At 45.5% G+C, this 25,075-nt stretch overlaps 1 protein-coding gene across 26 annotated transcripts in view; it reads left to right on the plus strand.

Moving 5' to 3' along the window:
* Positions 1 to 25,075, plus strand: part of CACNA1C (calcium voltage-gated channel subunit alpha1 C) — a gene marked incomplete at its 5' end in the record, with an annotated part of 581,859 nt that overhangs the window by 168,257 nt on the left and 388,527 nt on the right. The window lies entirely within an intron of this gene.

Consider the following 25,075-nt stretch of genomic DNA (forward strand, 5'->3'; position numbering starts at 1 on the left):
ATCCTCCTTGGCACAGTGTGGCCCCATGAATTTTCAACTGTGAGAACAGTCCACAGTCGTTAACCAAGTCAGGGATCCTCAAAGCTTAGATACCATCCAGTCATTATTCCTTCTTTCCTTATGTTATGAATAAAAGTGACCCACTCCCTGCCATTAAGAAAACTGGAGAGATGTGGCAAGGCCATATGTATTTAAACAAGACATTCCTGAGTGGTCAGCAACAGTGAGGGGGAATGGGAGGGCTTCCGGGGAGAGCTGGCCCTAAGATGCGGCGAGGGGCTTCCTCTGCAAAGGCATGGGTGACAGACCCTCTCTGCTCAGGCCACATCTGTCTCGGCTCAGGCTTGCTCTCTATCGCCCAGCCTCCTAAGTGTATGTCACCTTTTTACATGACTAATGATTTCGGGTTGTGTTATGGACATTGCCAATGATTCATAGTAGTTTATGAAATCTGTTTTATTCCTCCGAAAAGTGTTAATTTTTTAATTTTAGCAGACATTTAACTTCACTGAACTGAAAAGCCCAAATTTATCTACTTCTTAGTAGGCAGAGGATGCAAACCTTTAAAAACAATTATCTATTTGTCTGTCTATCCATCCATCCATCCATCCATCCATCCATCCATCCATCCATCCACCCACCCACCCACCCACCCATCTATCGATCTATCTATCTATCTATCTACCCATCCATCTATATCTAGTGTGTGTGTGAGTATGTGTGTGTGTGTGTGTGTGTGTGTGTGTGTGTGTGTGTGTGTGTCTGTGAGTGCTGTTTAGTTCACATAAATGCCAACACACAGGAAGGGAGGTTAGAGGACAGCCTGTGAGAGTTGGTTCTTTCCTTCTACCACATGGGTTTGGAGGACCAAGCTCAGGTTGTCAGACTTAGTGGCCAAGGCCTTTACCAGTGGAGCCATCTTTCCAGCTCTGACTGCTGTAATCTCTGCTGTATTGCTTGGAGAGTGCCTCATGGATTTCTCTGTAGCTCGGGAGTCAGCCAGCAGTGTGGATGGTAGTTTCATGCCGGATTTAGAATTACTTTTCTCTCTGTTATTTGTTACACCTCTTATTTTTCAGCTCCTTTAAATTCTGTCGATTTTACAGGTTTCTTCATAGTTTCAGCCTTTGCATAGAGTATAGCTGTTATGTGTTTTTTGAGAAAGGAAAAAAAACAACTTTGAAACCTAAAAACCTACTTAGTGCTCTCTTCTTGAAGATTTTGCCTGAATTTATTGTAAATAAACAAGTATTTGTAATATGGAAATAATATATATTTAACCGATTGATAGTTACATGGACTATTAGGGTAGGTCCACTGTAAGCTACTTCATGGCATTTGGAAGCCAAGTTCCCATAGGAATAGTTCAGACACTGCAAGTGATTGTGTGGTTGAAGGGGAGCAGGTGTGTACTAAAGGGGACTGAAAGGACACACATCTTACAGGAAGGTAGAGGTCAGGCCGTCTAGAGCCCCGTGTATTATACCAACTATGAAGAGGTGACTCATAACAGGAAGAAAATCAGAATTGAGTCTCAGAGTCTTTGCTTGGTAGCTGTCTAAAGGATAAGTTAGAAGAGATGAAAAGATGGTTGGGAATTCATATATAAAACAGAGCAAATGTTTATCCTTCATAAACGGATGATTAATATCTGTCATGGCTTGAATCACTTGGCTTTCCTGGAGCCTGGAGTCTTGCAAGGCGGACTTTTACAGAGCCCCATACACAGACCTTACAGTCTAAGCTTTAACGGATGCCATTAGCAAAAAGAAAAGGAAGTGTTTATTGGTATTGTAGTAGATTATGAATAAATTAAGGAAGAAGGCAAAAGAACATATAAATTCACTGCTTAACAGACTTTGAATTCACCTGGCTTCTGCTTCACATCTTTGGTGTCACTGCCGGTGTCTGGGCCATGACTATTATCATCTGCCCCTTTCAGTCCTACCAAAGGAGATGGCCCTGTTGAAGGAATCAGACCTCTGCTTGGACCACCCTTTCTTTGTACTCTGAGGTCTCTTCCAAGCTGCTCTCTTGTTCCCTTGCCTTTACCTGAAGTCTCTGCCATTGCTGAGCCCACACGGATTCAAGCACGTGTCCTGGCTTTACCTGTTGACAGCTGCCCAGTATACTTTTATATATTTATATTTATATAAATGTATAAATTTATAATATATATTAAATATACAGTATATATTTCTGGGGAAAGGGCACAGAGGAAACAGTCGATTGCTCATGGTATCCCATGTGTGTGGGTTCCTAGGACCAGTAAGAGAGACCCAGAAGAATGCAGGCAGGAGAGAGAGTGTAGGAAGTCTTCTACCCAGGCTTTTGTAGATTTGGAGTTTACTTTCTTTTCCCTTTGTCTCAAGCACTTAGCATTATGTTTGGATGCAGTAGGTGCTTAGGAAATGAAAGCCCAGGTCCAGCTGTGATTGGCCATTAGGTCCATGGTCCTGCCATGACTTTAGTCTGTGCAAGGCTGAATCATTTCAGGAGTCTTTGCATTTTTTGGAGCTGGAATTTTTGCTCAGTCTCACCCTTTTAAACATGGCTTCTGAAAAAGGGCCTTTGGAAAAGAGTATCTTCTTCCTATGGGGACAAACACCTCAGGGGAAACACTCACTTTAGAGAGAGAGCTTGAAAACTGAAGAACAACTTAGAGAGAGGACAGGCCTGGCTGCCCCGCCCTGTGTTCCGTTAAGTAAGCCAAGCTTGCCTCAGTGCTGGGTCTTGGCCCAGGATGGAGAGTATCCACTAATGAGGCAAGTGACTTCAAGAAGATCAAAATAATTAGTCAGTTCTCACTGCAAACATGAGTCACCACTTAAAGACATCATGTTCTGGTTGGCGAGCTAGGGGGTTGAGAGAGAAGACTCCTGGCTCCTACTCCCTAAGGATGCCAAATGTGTCTGAGAAGCCGACTAGCTGTGGATAATGGAGTCAGACTTGAGTTTCACTCTGCCTGCTTTTGGCTTTCTCTCCTATATCCAGTGGAAAGGAAGATGAGGGCCTTGATACGCATGGTCCATGGTCCGGGGCTAGAACAGTTGACTTGGGTGCAGATGGGTATTCTAGCATACTGTTTATATAGGGTACTGTTTGCCAGGCCCCTCTGGTTTGGGAGAGCTTGACAGGCCTGCAGGAGCTTCCAGGGAGTGTTTGGTGGTCTCTTTCCAGCTAGAGTGACACTAACTCCAGCCCAGGGACAGGGAGAAAGACTGGTATTCTCTGGGTCTTGGGTAGTCCTACTGGCAGGGGGAGCTGCCCTGGCCTTGAGGGGCAAGTTTACATTACATAGCTTTTCCTTGGTGTATCTCAAGTGGGTGAGTTGGCCTGGGTCTGGGAGACTAGTTGGCTTCTTCTCCAAAGGCAGGCTGGGTGTTGGATGACCTGGTAAGTTCTGCCCTTGTCTGGCCAAAGTCAGAGGTGAGTCTGATGGAACAGCACTTACTTCAGAAACAATGACACTGGCCCCAGAGAGACTGAACCTGGGACCTCTGTGCTCATGAGTTGCCATTTCAACCAGATGTCAATGGGATAGGCACAGCGGATAACACACCGCTGCCACTGCTTGAACAAGCATGTGCACCCTCTAGTGTGTCTGGTCTGCGTGAGTGAAGACTGGCTAAGGAAGAAAGTGTGTAGGATTCTCTAGTGGAAAAAAATCTCACAACGGGGCCCTCCTCTGTCACTTTCTGAGTAGGTGACTATAGAATATCACTTAAATTCCTTGGCTTTCTCTCGCCATCTCTCCTCCCTCCCCTCCCTTTCCCTCTGGATACCTTTTAAATGCTCATTGAGATGTAACTGCTAGAGATGCAATGGCAAGCATATAGAGAAGCTGGACATTTAATAAGAAGAAAAAGAAGTGAAGCAAACATCCTTCACTAAGTAAGACAACCTCAGATTTCCCTAAGCGCTCAGGAGGACAGTGTTGTGAGCAGGGCATATTTAGGTGTGTGAGTACCTTAGACCACATAGGAGAGAGGTCTCTGAGAGGAAGTTCTGGGACGAAGTCAGACAGAGTGTAGGGGAATTGGGAAGACAGAGGTTCTCGGGTGAGCAAGCCCAAGCTGCAGGCCGTCATAATGCTTTTCATTAAATGAGAGGAAAAGAGCTCTTGTGTTGACCCATATATATGCGGGAGGCATTTACTAGTGTGTAGTGCAACCCTAACTGATAGCATGTGAGTCACTGTATGTAATAGTGCAGACGTGAAGCAGATGTGGGACGGACTAAAGCATTGAAGGGTAAATGTGCTGTCTCCCTCCACACAGGAGCCGTGGAATAGCCAAAGGGATGCTAGTCTCCACCCAACCTCAGTGTTGCAGGGATTTCAGCTCTTCTAGCTGTGAGCCAGAAGTCCTGTCTCATGTCATGCTAGCTCTGAGGAGCATTTCCCGAATCTTGTCACCGGGAGCTCTTGGTCCTCTGATTAAGTAGTAATGTGCTTGTCCAATAAGTACCATATGGTTGCAATGAATCAAGAATGAGTTATCTTAGCTGTAAAAATTAATATTAGGATTGATGACAGTAAAACTAACGATTTTATGTTTATTTCTTTTCTTGCGAAGCTCAGAATACAAGTATTAAAAATGAATGTTCAGATAGCCCACCCGTTTAACCTGAAGAGTAAAGGTCTATCTGCAGAGAAGGGAATTGGCTTAGGACTTCAAGAGGAGACCTAAAATCCTCCCTTTTTTGTCTCATTTTATTTCGTTGAAAAAAAAAAGCCTCCAGTCAGGTAAAGATAGCTGCTGTTCTTTAGCCATAAATTGGGATAGTGACATGATTAGGGAAGCATGCTTATCAGTGCCACCAAGAAGGGATGTGACACAAACAGGGGACTCAAGATAATTGTCTTGCACAGCCTGACAAGAGGGACGAAAATCAGAATAGACTTGCACTAGTGAACCTTGTCTGGAGGGAGGACACGGCGGGAAGAGGAAGGATTTCACAGACTGGGCAGGGGGGTGACGGCAGAGTGGACAGGGAGAGGAGTCATCAGGAAGGACGAACAGTGAGTGGCAGACGCAGTTCTGGTTAAGAGACCATGGTCCCGGAGAGAGGGGGATGTTACATGGGGGCTGTTAGGAGTGACGGATGGGATGGCAGGGCACACAGGTGAAAGGTCGGGTGATGATCTGCCCGCACAAAGGGTGGGTGACAGTTCCCCAGGTGAGGGGGCATGGCAGGGTATTTAGGTTAAAGGTTCGGTGGGTGTTGCTGAAGGGAGGCGTGCCCTGGTGAAGGCGGTGGTAGCGGGGCTTTGCACAGGACTCTCTTGCTTAGGGGTGGTATCAGGAAGCACAAACAGTTCCGTGCATCGCTTGCTGCTCATATGGTTTCCACTGAACACAGAGAGACACTGGCCGGCTGGCACCCATAGGCAGGTAAGAGTTTGCTTTGGGGCTTTGAAGGACAGTGGGAAAGAGCTGCCAGGCACAAACTTCCACAGAGTTCCTAGGAAAATGGGAAACAGTTACTTGGTCAGCCCTCCATTTCTAGAAAGGCCCATCGCCAGAAAGATTTTATTATATATATCTTAGTGAGTTAGCTGTTAAGTGCTATCTCAGCCCATCAGAACTTAGGCTTCAGATAGTACTAATAACAACATAGAAACTGGCTCAGGAAAGCCAGACCTTTTCATCGCCATGTGCATAATCTCTGAGCTGCGCAGCACACAACTGGCAAGCAGGCACTGTGAGAGGAACATCATGATACCAGGTGACCTCTGCGGAGAGTGGGACTCCTTTCTCCTTGACCACATCGTCCTTGTCACAAGGCCTATCGTCCCTACTTGATTAGGTTTGTGCCTCAGTTTCCCAGTGGAGCAGGGGTTGGAGAGGGACAGAGGGACAGCTGTCTGTCCTTTGCAGTTGTAATCATGCTGAGATAAAGGCCTGTGGCTTTGACTCAATCAGCGCTTGTCGGAGTGAGCACCCCGGAGCTGTCACCACGATTCTCCCAGTGACTCCTTAACTTGTGCTGTTTCCTCGTCTGGAAGCAGCAGCAGTAATACCTGCCTTTTAAGGGCCTGGAATTCAATGAAAGTTACCTGGATACTGGCGGAAACTCAACACCAGACATCAAAGGATGGCTTTAATACCTTTCTGCGCACAAGTTTGCGGATTTATTGCACAATTTATTTAGACGTGGAATACCTCTCCACGGCAGCAGAGGAATTGCCTGAGGGGAAGGAAATAAATGAGAACAATATGTGTCCTTACATGGAAAAGAGGAGCGGGTGGGGAGGGTCCCTGAATCACAGAGCCAGACTCCTGGTACCCTCGGGCAGTTAAACTCCCAGAAGCAGGAGAGCAGGTGGCCTTGCTTTGGGATGAAAAGCAGAGGGGCCTTCTTCTTTCTCATCTAATTATTAGCCAGGCCGGGTCCCTGCTTAGCCTCCAAGATGCCGTGTGCTCAGGGTGGGGTGGGCACAAATCGGATGGGCTTTTTCTAAGCCAGGGAAGTGCTGCTGTGGGACCTCTGTATGCTCATAGGGTGTCTGGCTCCTTTCCTGCTGGAATTAGACCTTATCCAGGAACGATGGACACCAAGACCTCTTCTGTGTATTTTGAATATGATTTTTACTTCATTAAATTACACTATAGGCTAGGTAGGAGTCATTTAAAACTGTTTCTGTAATGGAAAGTTTCCAGTATAATTAAAGAGTAGAGATTCTCCAGTGGAGTCTCCTGGTCCCCACCTCTCAGCCCTGCTCCAGCAGTTAGCAACACTTGCCAATTTAGTTTTAAGCATTTCCCCCCAGGCCTTCTCCCTCCCTCCCAACCTCCCTCCCTCCCTCCCTCCCTCCCTCCCTCCCTCCCTCCTTCCCTCTCTCCCTCCCTCCCTCCTTCCCTCTCTCCCTCCCTCCCTCCTTCCCTCTCTCCCTCCCTCCCTCCTTCCCTCCCTCCCTCTCTCATTGAATATTTGAAAGCCAAATTCAGCCATTATATAATTTCACCTCTAAGTACATTAGTATGTATTGTAATAGACAAATAGTTTTTTTTTAAATATCTGTATTACGCCAGACAACAATAACAGTCAAGATTCTTAATATCATTTGATACTTAGGCACATCTATTTTTTTCTTTTATAGAAAACATACCTTTTTCATATAATGCATTCTGATTATGTTTTCCCCTCCCTCTACCCAGTTTCTCTTTACCCTGCCTTCCCCCAAATCTGGATCCAGCCCCTTTCTGTCTCATTAGAAAATAAACAGGCTTCTGCTTTTTTCCTTTTTTAAAAAATTAGTTATTCACTGTATTTACATTTCAGATGTTATCCCCTTTCCTCCAATCTCATCCCCCCCTCTGTCATTGCCTCCATGAAGGTGATCCCTCTCCCAACCACCCTCTTCCACCTCAGCGCCTTGGCATTTCCCTACACTGGGAAAATGAGCCCTTGCTGGACCAAAGGCCTCTCCTCCAATTGATGCCAGTCAATGCCATCCTTTGGTGCATATGCACCTGGAGCCACGGGTCCATGTGTGCTCATTGGTTGGTGTTTTCGTCCCTGGGAGCTGTGGTGGGTTTCCTTAGTTGATCATTGTGTTCTTCTCATGGGGTTGCATAACCTTTCAGCTCCTTCAGTTCTTTCTTTAGCTCCTTCATTGGGATCCCCGTGTTCAGTTTGTTGCAAGCACTCTCCTCTGTATAACAAACAGGTTTCTAAGGGATAATAATAAAATATATTATAATAAAATGAAACAAAACCCAACACGCCAGTATAGGACAAAACAAACAGAAGAGCCCAAGAAACAGCACAAGAAACAGATACAGACACAGAGAACCGCTCACTTGAATACTCAGGAATCCCATAAAAGCATAACACTGGATGTTATAATATATACACAAAGGACCTGGAGGGTTAAAAACAGGAAAAAAGATTTTAAAAAATTGGTTATACAACATTGTGAGACAAGGAGCCTCCGAAGATGCCGGTGAGGATATTCTTGTTGTCCATCTACTGCCAGGCAGGCAGCCTACCCTTAAGAGTAGTTTGTTTCCCGATGGGAGCTTTTGGCAAACACTAAACTCTTATTTGCAAATGACCATCAGTTGGAGATGCTTCTGGGTTAGTGATGGGGGCTTGTGTCCACTTCTCCTTCAGCTCGTGGACCCCATCTGATGCAGACCCAGCCAGGGCCTGTGCTGCTGCTCTCTGTGTGTGCTCATACCTGCATAGACCCTGCAGGGTTACAAGGCCTGGTTTCCTTACTGTCCTCAGTCCCCTCTGCCTTTTAGACTATTTCTGTCTCCTTCTGTAGGGTTCCCTGATCCCTGAGGGAAGGGATATGATGGGGCCATCCCACATAGGGTGGAGTGTTCCAAGGTCTCTTAGTCTCTGCATACTGTCTGTCTGTGGGTCCCTGTGTTTGTTCCCATCTGCTGCAGAAGGAAGCTTCTCTGATGGTGACCCAACAAGCCACTGACCTAGGAGTGCAGCAGGACATCATTAGGAGTCATTTTACTGCTACGTTATTTTAGTAAAACAATAGTATTTGGATAATTTGGATCTTCTCTTTTTACCTTCTAGTTAATTTGGACAAGGATTTGTCAGTCTTACTGTTTTCTCCAAGGACCAGCTCCTCAATTTTTTTGATTTTCTTTGATTCTTTATATTTTCTGTTTCTATTTTATTGATTTGTAATTAATTAATTAATTAATTAATTAATTAAATGAATACACTGTAGCTCTCTTCAGACACACCAGAAGAAGGCAACAGATCTCATTACAGATGGTTTTGAGCCACCATGTGGTTGCTGGGAATTAAACTCAGGACCTCTGGAAGAGCAGTCAGTGCTCCTAATCACCGTGCCTTCTCTCCACTTTTTAATTTTTTTAAAAATATAATCACTTGGTGCTATGAACTTGCCTCTTAGAACCAACCCCATTATGTCCCATAAGTTTGGGTATGTTTTGTATTCATTTTCATTCAATTCTCAAAATTTTTAATTTGTTTCTTAATTTCTGTCTTGACCCAGTTTTCATTTGTTGTTCCGGTTCCATGAGTTTGTTAAGCTTTCTATTCTTTCTTATTCTTGACATTGCACTTTGCCCTGTGGTGCTCTGATGGGATGCAGGGAGTTATTTCAACTGGTTGTATATATTGAGACTTGTTTTGTGTCCCTGTGGTCAATTTTGTATGCACTGATGAGTGTGAGGGCCGATATGTGATTTAAGCAGTAGGAGTATTTCTTTTACAAACTTGGATGCCCTTGTGATTGTGGCATAGGTGTTAAGAATTGAAACATGGTTGGGGGGGTGCTGGAGAGATGGCTCAGTGGTTAAGGGAAATGGCTGCTCTTCTAGAGGTCCAGGGTTCAATTCCCAGGACTCCATATGATAGCACCCAAGTGTCTGTGACTTAAGTTCTATTGGATCTGGCACCCTCACGTAGATATTGATGCAGGCCAAAACACACTCATATAATGTACATAATAGTAAAAACTTAAATAAAAGAATTAAAACATGTCCTTGGTACATTTTTCCTTTGATGCATGTGTAGTGTCTTTCCCCATCTCTTTTGATTAGTTTTGGTTTGAAGTTTAATTCTTTAGATATTAAAATAGCTAACCCAGCTTGCTCCTTAGGTCTGTTTGCTTGGAATATTTCTTATTTATCCTTTTCCCGAGGTGATGTGTATCCTTGAAGTTGAGGTGTGCTTCTTGGATGTAGAAGAAAGATGCATCCTGTTCTCACAGCAATTCTTTTAGTCGGTGTCTTTTTTATTGGGGAATTAAGACCACTGATATTAAGAATTACCATGAGCAGTGTTTGTTGATGTCTCTGCCTCCTCCTCTTCTTCTTTCCCTCCCTCCCTCCCTCTCTCCCTCCCCCCTCTCTCTGTGTGTCTAAACACATGGTGCATATTCATGCGGTTATGCATGTACACACAACACCACAACACACATGCTTACATGGTGCTTCACCCCTGCTCTCAAACCTCTTTTGACAGTCGATTTAACTCAGGACCCCAGGAAAGCGATGCAATGTCTGGTTGTTTGCCTTGAGATCCCTCCAGTTCTGTAACCATCCCACCTCCTACTGGGAATTTCATTTGTTTGCTCAAGCAGTTGGTTAGAATTGCCCACATTTCGATTCGGTTGGTTACTTCTTCATTTTGTTCTTCGGTTTGTTACTTTGTTGTGCTGCCAGAAGATTGGTTCAGGTGCTTGTGTTCTGAAGGACGGTTTAAGGATGGGTGGTTGGGGCTGTTCTATAAGCTAACACTCTTCCGCCTCTGCCGACTCCAGGGTTACATATATGATATGTATGTATACAGTGTGCTGTATGTGGAAGGGAGTGCCTGTGTCTGCGGAAGACTGTTCCCCAGGCCCACTGTCCCTTAGTGCCTTTTGAGTCTCTCACTCCTCTCATATTTAATAGCTGAGTTTGCTATAAAGAGCTCACCAGTCCGTGTTTGACAGACAATGCAGGACAAATGCCTCCCCATTGTTTATCAGTTTCAAGAGCAAAGAGTTGGTCTCCTAGCAAAGGAAGAAGGATTCTATTTACTGAGCTCTGGGTGAATGCTGGGCGTTGTTCTGAATCCCAGTGGCTCTGCAGTCAACAAAATTGACACAGTTCCTTGCTTTCCTGAAACTTGCCTTCTAGTGGGAGAAGATGGGAGACAGGAAAGTGAGCTTAGAGCTGAGCTAGGAAGTGACAAAGGTTATGAAGAAAAGCATAGGAAGCAAGTGCGTGGGGATTAATCCCGTGGGGGATGGGGTGGGGATTTGGGCTTGAAGTTTTGAATGGCTCAGGCAATGCTGAGGAGCCACCTTCTGAAGCAAAATTGCCTTAGGGGGGATGCTTGGGGTGCAGGATCTCTTAGGGGATGTTAGGGGCTAACCTGGCTGATAGGAAGTGAAGTTGAAGTTAGTGAAGCTGTGGCCAGAGAGGTGGAGATGAATGGCAATCATGTGTGGCTTACGGGCCACCTTAAGGACTTTAACAAAACGAGTAACCACTGGAGGATTTTAAGCAGAGCAATGATTTAATATTTTTAAAAATCTCATTTTAATGTAATATCTTAGTTAATTACTTGGGAATTTCATACTTTCATACAATACATCTTGATAATGTTTACCACCCATCCATTTCCCTAACCCCTCCTAGGCCCACCTCTATTTCCCAGATTCCTTCACTCCCAGCTCCAGCCCTCTTTTTGGTGCTGACCACTGGGGTGTGGCCACCCTATCATCACCACTGGCCACACCCATAAAGAACTCACTTTGCTTCTCTCATAAGCCATCTGTTGTCAGTCTCAGGTGGGAGCTCAGAAACCGTTGTGGAAAAGCAGACAGAAAGGCTGTGAGATCTGGAGGACAAGACTGAACTAGTTGCTTCTGGACACAGTGATTACTGCACAGGTGGACTTACACCAGCCGTGGTTGCCTGCATGTGACTTGTGCAAGACTTAGCAGTTGTTAAAGGATTCTTCCAGCTCCTTGGGAAGGGAGGTATAGGTGGGTGAGGGGAGAAATGAGTCTAGAATTGAAAGCTGGAAGCTTTCTGCAGTCAAGTTTCCCTCCTGGTTTTGGAGTTTTCGGAAAGGGGGCTGGAGGTGACTTACTTGCTTGTGAGAAGCTGGGGAGCGTTTCCCTCTTGACTCCAGCCTTAAAGATCCTAGGCTGGGCATTGCTGAGCATACCATGGCACAAAATCCCAGGACGGAATCCCCCTTACTAGGGAGGGGGATCATGGTAGAGATGCTGCTACTGTCCCTTTATGTATTTATGTGTTTATGCAGTTCCAAACTCTTTCAGTCCAGAGTGAGCTCCTGATGGTCTCAGAGTTAAGCAGGGTTTGTTATGGGATGAATCATTTATCCATTCCAGGTCATGAGTGAACCAGGCAAGAGTGCCTTACCTGTAATGTTCCAATGCTGGAAGGCACGGAGAAGCTGCATGCCTTCTCCTTGACTTCCCATTGAGCCCACAGAACACCTTTTTGTCTTAGTAGCCATCTCAGCATCCAAGGAGCCTTTTCACTGGGGAGGGTTTATCTTTGCTTGGAACTCCTGCCTTGTAACAGTCCACTTCCAAGTTTCTGGAGTTTAGCAGCCAAGAGGGCCTGCTTCAAGCCTCGCTTGCCTGCCCCTGGACTGTTCTCCCTTATTATTTTCAGGGTTTGTATGTGGAACCAATGCAAACAGAAGAGGGATTTTAAAAGGTAAAATGTTAAACCGAAGCTAGCTCAAGTAGAGTTTGCCTCAAATAAATACTGCAAGCTCTTCTTTTGCCTTTCCATGTCACTGTTTCTGGCCCTTCCTGGCATTCTGCGAGATACTTCCCCCAATCCCTGGGTGAAACTGAGGCACATGAGAGAGGTGTGAACGCCAAGGGATGACTGAGCGTCTCTTTGAGCTGCAGGTTCTGAGGACACAAAGCAAAGGTGGAACCAGGAAAACAGATTCCCCATTCATAAATACCGTCCCAGGCCCCGATTCCCAGTGTCTCGTTAAAGGAAAGTTGCTTGCTACGAGACCTGGCAAGAATTTCAGTTGGGCCGCAGTTTTTGTGGTCATTACTGTCATCAGCTTAGAAGAAATGTCAGGAAGCTGCTGGAAGAGCCAGCTGCTGTTGAGAAGAGAAGGGGATTAGAGTTTCTCTGGACATAGTCTGCCAACTGTTTTTCTTAAACAGACCTATAGAACGTATAAGCCCTAAATATGGTGTAAACGCAGCTCAGAGTCGGTGCTAAGTATAGGGCCCTGCTCTTAAGACCACCTAGGGATGCACACATGGCTGTAGATCAGTGGTCCTCCCTGATCCAACACTGACCCTTTAATATTCTTCTTCATGTTGTAGTGACCCCCCTCCAAACACACAACATTTTGTTGCTACTTCATAACTAATTTTGCTACTGTTATAAATCGTAATGTAAATATGAGATGTGCAGTATGTCTGATAATCAACCCTACATGTGGCCTTGACCCACACACAGGTTGAGAACTGCTGTTCCAAGAGATGACTTGGAATGTAAGCACACGTCTTGTAGAACAAGAAGCCTGGAGTTTCTAAGGTAAACACTAAGATCTGCCTCTAGTCCCCTGGAAGAAAGCCCCTGGAAGATGCCTTTTTTCATGATCCCTGAGTTTATTGTATAGATTTCTTCAGGGGACAGATTCCAGCAAGATGGATGTCTATGAGGAACTCAGGATCAGGATCTTAGCAGGAGTCCTAACAGTGAGCCCAAGGGGCCTGAGAAGAAAATGAGAAACCAGAGGTCTTAGGGATCTTTTCTGTAGGTAGAACAGCCTAACATAAACAGTCCTCAACATGGGGTCAGGAGTGTGACTTCACAATGGTGTAAACACAATGCACTCTAACCCTGACCTGATCCTGACCCTGACACTTGCTTCTCCTTTTAGTGACCAGGCTGGCCTCACACTCCTTAGCTTAGTTCCCATGCAGTTGTGGCTGCAGGCACACACCACAACATCCCACGACATGCAGACCAAGGTTTAAACATCTTTGAAGCTATCTAGTCTACTGCCTTATAAAGTACTTGGTTAGGAGTTGCTGAATTAGAGACATTGAATTATTGGATTACTTTCTGTCATATTGGCCATTGACCTAAACTTACAAATTGGAAAAGTTTCATTGACAAGGATGTCCAGAGGAAGGGACTGATGTGATTGAAGAGAAAGAGGATAATGGAGTCAGAGGCAGTTGGTCTCTGAGGAGTGGCTACAGTGAACATGAGTGGGCGAGCCACAAGCAATGGACTTTAGCCTTCACTCTGAGAGAGCTTTCAGCTTCCTGCTTTAGCTTGTTTAATCTCCAAATGATCATGTCTGCTGCTGCCACACTGCCCAAGAGCTGGTCTCTCCCATGTTCCCTGCTCCATCTGCTTGGACTGAACCTTCTAGTTATTGTCTTTGTCCAATAGAAGAAAGACAGCAAATTCTTAATTTAGTTTCTAGCACTCCAAGCTTTGTTCTCTGCTGTTATCTGGGTCAGGCAATTCCACTCACTGCCCTCTGAACAGGTATTGCTAGATTAGGGGCATACCTTTCAGTTTCTTCTGGTGCCCTTTACCATGGTAGATGAGGGAGGGAGGGAGCGAGCCTTCCTTTTGGGTAGACACATACATGCACACAGGACCACATGGTCCCAAGTTCTTCTTTTCTCATGTCCACAGAAGTCAGGGGACCTGGGTTGGATAAGGAAGACACCAGGGTGGAAGTTCCTTTTCTTGTTTCCCCTCAGAACCACCATCCACCAGAGTTTGGTCACAGCAAGTTGATGGAGCCCTTCTGCCTGTCAGAGAATGAGATGTCCCTGCAGAATGACTCAGTGGAGGATGGAACTAGGGAGTGAGTCACTGGGAGAAGATGTTTAGCATCTTCTCTGTGCAGATATCTGGGTTTTCCTAGGCTTCTTCATACTGGTCAGGGTGGCTGACTTCTGTATATAACTTCTCAGGTTGATTTCAAAGTGCTCCCTTGTACTGTCCAGAGTGCTGCTTTCTAGAATGTTCTACAGATAGGAAGGGAATAGAAGCATAGAAGGGGCCAGGTGTTGAGCCACAGACTGCATTCCAACACAACACTTACCCCAAGCAGCTGATGTGTTCCATGAGGTTATCAAGACTTGCTTAATAAAGATATCCACTGAAGACCTACTGTGTATGGCTAGTGTTGGGTGCAGAGCAAATATGACGGTTTTTTTATGCTAAAGCATCAGCTTTTGGAAGCTAGAAAGTATCTTTGTTTCAGTTTCGTTATTTATAAAATGTAGAGCTGAAAACATCAAGTCAAAAACGGAGAGAGCCTCAAGTCTTTGGTCTCTGTGCTTGCCTATCAAGTTACTAAGACCTTGGTTCACCATGGGTTATCGCTAGTATGAACACAGCAGACAGGGGAAGGAATATTTTGTTACTCTTACAATCAGTGTGGCTAAAATATGGTGCAATCCTAAGCTGTAGCCACAGACGAATGGCAACTAAACCTGAGACAGAAAAGTCTCGTAAGAATAGCCAAGGTCTTGAAGTTGTTATGGGGTAAGTGACTGATACACATGCCTTCATTTTGGTGCAGCTTGTTTTCATTTCTACCACAGCCCCCTGGGATGGACATGATCGTTACCATTCTGTACACGAGGAACCCATTGCAGTGGATACAATGCCCAGGGCCCATGTTGAACAGCTGAGGACCTAGACAAGAAGATGCATTTCCAGAGGATCTTATAGGGAGGGAGTAAACTGAGCCTGAGTTATTGTTGATGGAGAATTGGCCCACATAGGTTACATGTTAGTTCAGTGATGGGCTGTTCAGAAATGGATCATATAGAGAGAACGCAAGTTTTTCCACCCCGAAAGCATCCTAGCAAGGAATAGGTGGCTGCTTGTGACAACAGAAAGGAAAATTTAATAGTGGGAAGAAATTGGCCAGATGATGTAGTAGCTTCTGTCCGAAAAAAAATGTAATGGGGATACCACATAGTATTACTTAATAACACCCCAATGAGAAGCTCCCCACTTGAGGTCATGTGAGCTAGTGAGGTAGTGATGAGGGGAACCAGCTTTCACCCCTTCCATGCTGTTAGGTTATGCCCTGGGCTCTTTGTCTTGTTTCTCTCATTGGGTTCTTCCCAGCATCTTTTCATAGTTTTTCTTCTTACTGGGAATTCCCCCTCCTGTGTCACCTCAACCTAAAATTGGCTCATATTTCCTGAGATTTTACAGTTTTGGCATATTGGTGAGGTATGGTGATGTCACTGGTGTCTAATATTACCAAGGTCACAAAACAGGAGTTCATCCTGGGGAAATGGCTCATCCACTGAAGCTTCTATAGGAGAGGTTGCCAGCTCAGCCCTTTGCTTCTCTATCTCGTGTCTCACTGTGCAACAGAATATGCCAGAGGCTGATTTCTGTACCCAACCCTAAGGTAACATGAGGTGACACCAATGACACAGTACAGATATGCTTGTGACTAAGGCATATGAATTCCCGTGCCAGCTTAGACCACTTACCAGAAGCCACAAGCCCTGGCAGAGTGGTATTTTTATGGTCCCTCCTTTCAAGGATAGTCTCGGGTATCAGGTGCTCCTGGTTCATCCCGTCTGCCCCTCCCAACTGCCATACTGGGGCAAGCTCAAAAGCCCTAGACTAGCTTTCACTCTTCATTGGTTAAATGTTAAATGGGAAAATATTCCTTCATATGTCTATGAGGATCAGGTTGACTGAGTTAATGGAAAGAAACAAGGCAAAGGTTTCTTCTATTCCTGACTTTGGAGGGATGCAAAGATTCCTTCCCGGAGGTCCATGAATCACCATATCAGAAGTTCCTAAAGACTTGGTCTCATGATGATGTCCAGTCACCAGGACCTGTTTCCAAGCTTCTGAACTACAAAGTCCCATGTGTTGGTAGGTTATGGTGAGGCACCACATCGAACTAAAGAAGCTGTGCGTGTGCTTTTACTGTGTAGACAAGTTGGGAGACATGTTGACATTATCTAGGTGTCCTTCAACATGTTGGCTTCTGGTGAATGTTGAAACTGTTGGTGAATATTGATTGTCCTAGTGGAAAAGAGGCAGAAAGGCAGATCCAGCCTGTGCCTGCTTTGAAAGCTTTTCTAATTTTTCTAATTGGCTCATTCCTTATCTAAAGAAATGTCCTCCCCATTCTGTCCTCCATTGCCATCTGCTCCTGATTTTCTGACACTCAAATGCCAGAGCAGATGTAGCTGAAGGATTTTCAGGGGTGTGTGTGTGTGTGTGTGTGTGTGTGTGTGTGTGTGTACGTGCATGTATGTGCATGTGCATGTGTGTGTCTGTGTATAGCAGGCAGGTACATCAGCTCCATGTTTGTAGCTGAGGGAACTAGTTCTTCAGAATGTCTTGAGCTTGGAGACCTGGAAGTTTTTGACTTATGTCTTTATTCTTAGTGTGTCTCCTGAAATAATCACCATGGGTGAAGACACTTCTCCCACCTTTAAAAAAGACCAAGCTCTTGAGGGCCCACTGATGAGGGCACAGAGGTTTCCAGCCAGTTCTGATCACTGTGAATGGCTGCCCCTCTAGTAAGTATGTGTGAATTTTGGGTTCAGACTCAAGGGTATAGATTCCTTTGCTGCTTGTAGCCAGAGTTAAGTGTAGAATACACTGCCCCGAGTCTGTAGTTTGCCTGTTACATCTAGAATATGGAAGAGTAGAGTCAATGCTTGCCCTCAGTGCCTTTCTGTGTGCTGGTTTCTTTATGTTGCAAGCATTTTCTGCTTGTCTCCTGCGTACCAGGCACAGTTGTGGACCCTGAAAGTCCAGTGGAAGCAAGACTAAATAAATCCTGCTACCATGGAAGACAGGAGGATTAGGCATGCGAAGAACCTTGTCTTTAAGTTGTTGCTGTCAGAAGCACCATGTCTTCATTCCTCTTTGTCCTTTATTCCCCCAGAGGATTCATTACTATTAGGCTCTAAGTGACTCAGAGAACTGAATGTCCCCTTTCTCTGACTATCTGTTTCTTACCTGGGGTTAAAGTCTTCAAGAGAGGGGTCCTGAGCAGACTTTCTTAGGGAACCTGACTACAGCAGAAGCCTTGGGCTCTCAGGACCAGTGACTCATTTCTTCTGCGCCAGCCCGTACTCATAACCCAACAAAACTGTAGGTCATCCATTATGTCTTGCCAAGCAGTAAATTCAAGTGTCACCATCTCAGCCACCTTCCAAGTTTCCAGTCACTTGAGGCCTCTGGTTTTGCCACTGACACTTTATTGGTTATAGTCCAGATTACTCCTTGTGTGAATGTGTGGCAGACAGGACGGAGCCTGGACAAGGGATCCCATAGCATGATAGGGCTCATCCCTTTGTCCTGTCGTATCTTCTCTGTTTCCCCTCCATTCCTTCTTCTTATGTAACAGAGCCTGGCTGAGTCTCTGAAGCTCACTTGTGCATGACCATGCGCGGCTCTGTGGGTGAGTTCTGTCTTCTCAGACTCACACATTGGACTCAGATATGCAGAATGTGGCAGATCTGGGGACAGGGTTTAAAAAGGTAATTAAGTCACAATGAGGCTGTTAGGGTTGGCTCTAGGGCGATGTGATGAATGTCTCTATGAGAAGATGAGACTAAGACAGGGGAACGGAAAGAGAGACCATGGTAGGATGCAGAGAGAGACAGAGAGACGCAAGGAAAGAAAGCCTCAGTGTCAGATGTGGCCAGTGCTGACTTGTCTCCATCTCAGACCTTGAACCTACAGAATGCAAGGAAATCTGTTTTAGGGACTGAAGCCATCTTTTTTGGTCACAACTAACCAGGACACTACCACAAGCTCTATTTGTGACCCCGGCCATACCTTGCTTCTCTTGTGTCTATGATCTTGGTTTGTGTTGTTTTCAGGTCACTCCTGGAGAACTGGCCTGACTCCTGGCAGCACTGGAAACCGGCCTTAACGAGAGGAGTGTCCACAAATTCCCGTGGGCTGATGGAGGTGACAGGCCACCAGTGTTTCCTGAACATAGTCTGGCTTCCATTGCAAGCACTTGCCTTGACCCTGCTCTCAGGGAGCAGTGAACAAATTCATGTCAACAGCTGTTTCCAGTGTGTCTGTGGTTTCTGGATTGCTGCTCTCAAGGCCTTACCTTCTGACGAGACAGCTGCCCAGTTGGGGACTGGTTAGGACTTGATGGTTAACGACAGCGGTTTCTCTTTCCAGAGTGTGCTGATCATGTAGCTTTGCTTGCTTTCCTCTGAGCCCTCTAGTCACAGCCTCAGCTGCCTCATGGACTAGAGGAAAGACTTATCCCTATGTCCTGGCCAGGGCAGGTACATGAGGGTGGCAAGGGGATAGCTGGTTAATGGGCAAAAGGATCCAGTCGTGGCAGCCAGCCATAGAGAGATGCCTCTTTTAGACAGGGTGCCCTATAGTGGCCATTATGACCTCTCTCCAGAAGAACTTGCATCTTGTCTGTTTGTCTGTCTGTCTGTCATTTATTTTTTTATTTTTGTAGGACCTGAGGTTGAACCAAAGTCCTTGTAGATGTTAGGCAGGTACTCTACTATATACCAACAACTCCTAAGTTTTTATTGTAAAGAAATGAAGAGTAGAGAAAAGGGGGGGGGGGAGGGAGAGAGAGAGAGAGAGAGAGAGAGAGAGAGAGAGAGAGAGAGAGAGAGAGAGAGAGAGCCCTCTGGGATTCTAGAAATGAGAGTCTTAAAAAAAGAGAGAGATGTTGGGCTTGGGACAGAGTCCAAGAGAAGAAACCTACAGGGATCTAGATGATGGTGATAGACAGATTGATAGGAGAGAAAGAACAGGAAGATAGACAGCCAGAGAGAAGAGCAGGGAAGAGAAGGAGGAGGAGGAGGTGGAGAGCCAAAGAGCCACAATGTACCTGTTGCCTGTGAATGTTTGGATCCTGATTTGTTCATACTTCTGCTGGGGATTTAGTACTTACGGATTTCCATAGTATGAATGTAGTTTGGATTTAAATTAATAATATGATTTTTTTTTTGTGTACTGCTGCATGCTAGGCTCCATGCCGAGGCACTGATTATCCTGACCTTTACTCCCCTGACAGGCCTATGATGTGGCTCTCATTAGCCTCACTTCATGAACAGGAGGCTAAGGCTCAGAGTAGGCCACATGACTCTAAGGCCACCAAGCTAGGACTTCGTAGTCAAGTCTGTGAGCTCAGAGCTTGTCATATTAACACATGGGACACGTCTCTCGTTTCTTCCTGGTACTGTTCATGTTAGCTTTAGGCCGTGTTCTCCAAACCAGCCATGGGCATCAACAATGGCCACCCTACACCTTGCCCCTGCTCTGTGCTTTTACAGTTACCGGCAGACTCCTGCACACGAACTCTTAGTACACTTTTATTCTATACTGAGTTTCTGTTTGTTGTTTCCAAAGCCTTTCTAGGTGGAGTTTGCTGTAATGTTGCCATATTTCTGTGAATGCATATTATTCTCTATAGTTAAGAAACTGGTGGTCTCCAGAGGTCACATGATTATTTAGGATTACTGTGCAGCTTGGAGATGGTGGACTCAGACAGAGCCCACTAAAATAAAGTTTCAGTCCAACACTTTTACCCTGTTCTTTGCCTTCTCCATGGCAGCCCCTCACCTTGGGTTGGAGCAGTCAAGCTACACTGATGATCTATACTTAGAGTGGCAAGGCAGCAAGGGACAGAGGGAGTCCAGAGGACCTGCCTCTTCCATGGCTGAGTGTCTGGTCCAGGACCATATGTGTACCTTCCTCGGAGTGGAGTTTCTACATGGTCTTCTTACAAGGCAGAAGGGCAGTTCTCATAAGGGAGAGCGAGGCTTACCTTTTCAGTGCATGGATCAGTCCCCATAAGTCAGAGGATAGGGAAGGGCCAAGCTTGGCAGTACTTAGAGAATCGAAATGCCCAAACCCTGATAGGCAGAGCTATGACAAATTGGGTTCACTCCTCTGCTTTAAGGGGTGATGAGACACAATAGTGCTTTCCCTTTGCTCAAGTCACTGAGCTCCTCTCGCTTGAAACAGAGGTAGCTCCAGGGCCCTTGCTTGTCATTATGATCTCAGAGACAAGTCAAGTCTACGAGCCTAGAAAGGTCCCTAGATGTTGTGCCTATAGAATCTTGTCTTTGGTGGAAGAACCACAACAACTTGGGGGCTGCTGCTCTTCTTAGTGTGGCTCAGGTCAGAGAAAAATGCCTGTTAGAGAAAATGGGGGCCAAAGAACATGGGCCTGCAAAGAAGTCTTTCCAATTACACTTAAAAAACAAACAAACAAAACCGAGCTTCTAATAGGCATGTATCCCACCTGTAGATCCCACCATCTCCCCTGGTTGTTTTAGGCCCGTAAATGCCTACAGACCCTGATATTTGGTAACTACACTCTGGAAGGCACCAAATGTATTACAAAATACCCACAGCCCACATCAAAGAGAATATGTTTCCTGTAATGAAATTAGAAGGCATTGTTGTACTCTTTAGATGAATGATCTTTGCTAAGATTAAATCAGTCAATTTTGTCTTTCGACATAATCTTTGACACCGGTCAGTAACTCATCGAATTGAGCTACGTTTTTCTAACTGACACAGTATAGATACTCAGTTAAACATTCATTTTCATTTTACAGTGTCATCTGTTAGAGCCAGTCTAGTTCTGTTCTGTTTTCAGTTTTTCGGGGTCTCATAGGACAATGAGACGCTTTTTGATACCGGGGTTGAGCCTGTTGTGCGAATGGATTCATTGGATGTACTAAATCTTACCTGTCCCAGTCAGCCCTGTTTTTGGAGAAGGAGGGAGAAAGACATCCCATTTTAGTGACTCGCTGTTCAATTTCTAGCTTAGATTATGTGAGATTCACAGGCCCTATAATGTTTGATATTTTATTTGTAACTATCAAGTGTAAGTAGCTGTCATGATTTGGATAGGAAATGAAACTCAGAGGCTCATGTTTTGAGGGCTTGGCTCAAGAGTGTCAGGTTGAGTGGGAGGAAGTGAAGGTATGCCCTTGGAAGCTACTGGATGCCTGACTTCTCCGTGTTTCTCTGCCTCTAGGCACTGTGATGTAGTTTCTGTCATACTGCCTTGCTTCACTGTAGACCCTAGTGAACACAGGTTCTGAAACCATGAGTCCCAATAAAACTTACCCCCTTTAAGTTGTTGAGTGAAGGTGTGTTGTCAGGGCAACGGAAAGCTGAATAGTTCTCTGAGGACCACACAAAGTATCCCACACAGGTGAGGCCAATCAGTTGCCTCAAATGCATTAAAAGAGAGAGCTGGCTCTCCTTGATCCTCGATCTGCTGTAATGGAGGTGCAAGGTTCTCCTTTGCCCCATGAAGGAGCCTCATTCAGAGACAGGACAGAGTCACTTTTTAGAGGAGATTCAACTGCTCAGCACCACTGGTGACCACAGGTACAGCAGAAGGACTAGCTTCGGATGAGAAGTATGCTGGAGCTGCTACTGCAGCAATGCTCCTCTGATTCACTCATTCTTTCCCAAGGCTTCCATGGTCATGTGCTCACCTCCTGCCCATCCTCCATGCCTGCATAGATGACTTTCAGTTTCAAAATGCAAGTGCCCATTTTTTCATCAGATCATCTACTCTCAAAAGGAAACAATATTATCCTTACCCTGTATGTCTATGTCTCCCATTTAAGACACCTAACAGGAGTGGGTAACAGAGACAAGCTGAGCCAACATGAGCTGTGTGTGTGTGTGTGTGTGTGTGTGTGTGTGTGTGTGTGTGTCTTAGCAACACCAGAAAGCCATGGCTAGACTCAAGACCTGTTAAACCCTGGCTGGAGACCTGGCTGGAGGGAATGAGAAAGTTTGGGAAACACAGTGGGCTGGGAAGATGGGATAGGATGGGATGGGTAACCCTTTCTCTTTCAAACCCACAGGTTCTCACAGGGCAGGCACATGCTAAGTGCCAAGCCATATTTAAGGGAATGCTGCCTGGCAGGAGTTTCTCATACTTCTCCATACTTGAAAAGTATTTTCAAGTCTTTTGTTTCAATCGATTGGCAATGTTTAAATGGCACATTTCACACAAAAGCACAATATTACCTATGATGCGATAACAAGTAAGACATTTTACCGTAACTTATTATACTCAAGAAAGATATCCTTTCATGTAAAATTTAAAGTGTTTCGTTCATGCCGTCTCATTTTTTTTAGTGTAAAAGACGATCTTATTTTACTAATGAAAGTCAGTTCTGATGAGGTGTGCTCTTCCCTTCATAAAATAACCTAACAGTATCTCACCTGCACTTGACACCTGGGCACAGAATCCCAGTCTGAGCATGCTCAGACCATTCAGGACCTCTGCTATCTTGCTGGTGACTTCCAGCCACGGAGTTTCCTTGTAATAAGTTGCCTCAGGTATTCAAGGCCTTTTCTTCTTCCCTTCTGTTTCTTTAGATGCCTCTCACTAGCAGAGCCCTTAATGAGTGTACCCCTTTATCAGGGGCTGCCATACTCTCATGCTGTTTCACTTGAACTCGTCTTATGTCAGGTGAGTCACTGAGGGCAAGCCAAATGTTTCCTCTTCCTTACTGGTTTCTTCTCGGTGTAGGATAATTTCTTAGATGGATAACAGTCCTTGATCTTGAAGCAGCCTTTGAAAGTTAGACATGAGCTTCTTGGCTTAGACAACATAGCCAGACTTGAGCATCAGTCCCCAAATAAGAAGCCAGGAAGTCCCCATGCAACAGAGACTGCCTTCCTTTGTGGACTAGATCCTTCCACATGTTTAGCTGAGGCATAGATTTCTCCAGGGTACACTGTAGCTTTGGGCTTTCTGTCGTGGCTGGGTTTATTACGTGCTATTGTTTAAAATACGGTAGCTTGGGTTAGCTCAGCTGGACTTTGTCATCTGCTGGTGTCTCATTATTCATGTTGGGAAAGCATGGGTCAAGTGTTTCCGATGGGAGCATAATCAGATGGAAACAGGATAAGGATGATACTGTGCCCTTCCTGGAGTAGGTGGTCTGATGGGAAATGGGTACCGCTGATTCAGAATTGATAAACAACTGTGCAGACCAGGTGGATGGGCAGGAGATAAGCAGATGGCCATGAAAGCCTTGGGAAATAATGAATCAGAGGAGCTTCACTGCAGCAGCAAATATCACCAAGTCATGGAATCTTCACAGGACAAAGGCTTATATGTTGCTCCTATTACAACCCAGGTGCATTATTGGGGTGTCAGAGGGGTAACTTGGGTTCAAGGCTCTTGCCTTGCAACCGTGCTGTCCACTTGGGCCTTGACATCTTTCTCTGGATGCTCTTTAGCATACAGATACAGAACAAGAGAGGGTGTGGAAAGTTGCAACCAAGTTTTAGGGTACCTCAGTCCATGGCCCTGTTTCCTCCAGAAAACTGGAATGGAGTTGAGCTGGAGGCCCAGAATGTTTGGTGGCTATTGGTAGGTCATTTGCTGCAAGAAGCTATTTACCCACCTGGGAAGGTCAGGGGAGGCACAAGGCCAATGCAACTGTTGAAGGCTGAGCAGCGCTTGCCTGTGGAAGAAATAGGGTACTGTGTGCATGATGACTCATTAGTCATGCAAAGGAAGCAGGATAGTTTGGACTGTGCCTTCATACAGAACTGTGCTCTGGCCCTCGGTCTGTAATGTCATGACCTTGCCCTGGCCCGTAGAGTCCAAGACGTCTCTAAAAGGGGATGCTGTCTGGAAATGTGCCTTTCATGATCACTGCAAGTCCCATTAGGAGTATCTCTGTCCCCAAAAGTTTGATTCCTTTCTATTCTTGGATGGGTCTTTCTTCTGTATGCACTTTAAAAATATTTTATTAATTCTTGGTGAATTTAATTTTGATTATGCATACCTCTAGATCTTCTCCTTAATTCCTCCCAGTTCCCCCTCCTACTTTCCCCCTTTGTCCCCCTTTTTGTCTAAAAAATGTGGTAGCTCGTTGACTTTAGTTTGTGCCATTGGTATGGTTCTGGGTGTGGGGTCACTCACTAGGGTACCATCAACCTTCCAGGGCCATTTCGTTAAGGTAAAATAGCTGTTCCTCCCCAGGAGCCATAGTGGTCATCCCTCCTTAAACAGGCCCATTCCCGCTCCGTGCTGGGAGAATGGTTGGCTTGATCTTGTGCAGGTCTTGTGCAGGCAGCCACAGCTGCTGTGCTTTCCCAAGTGCCAAGGTCCTGGCATGTGCAGAGGACACAGTTTTGCTGCTGTCCTCCCCATCATCTGGCTCACTCGCTCTTTGTATCTTCTCTCCTGCATTGGTTCCTGAGCCTTGGGGATGGGGTGTGATAGAAACGTCCCATCTGTGGCTGAGCACTCCACAGTCTTTCTTTTTTCACAGTGTCTTTTTCCCTCCAAATGCTTTTAGTGAATTATTTTGCAGTCTCTGGCCCTCTCTTCTCTCTTTCTTCCCTTCTCTCTTTCTCTATGACTATTCTCATATACTTTCCCAAAGTGTTGCAGTGACTAGAGGAACTTGCTGGTTTGAACTGACCACCAGCAGATGTTCCCTCTGGCTCTACTGCATCATCCCACGTAGGAACATTCATCCCCAGGGGCCTGACCTGCCATAGAAAATGTCAGGGAGGAGCCTCTGGGCTCACCACCCCCAACAATGTTC

The sequence above is a fragment of the Micromys minutus genome (genome assembly GCF_963924665.1).
Source record: "Micromys minutus genome assembly, chromosome: 3".
NCBI classification, from domain to species: Eukaryota; Metazoa; Chordata; class Mammalia; order Rodentia; family Muridae; genus Micromys; species Micromys minutus.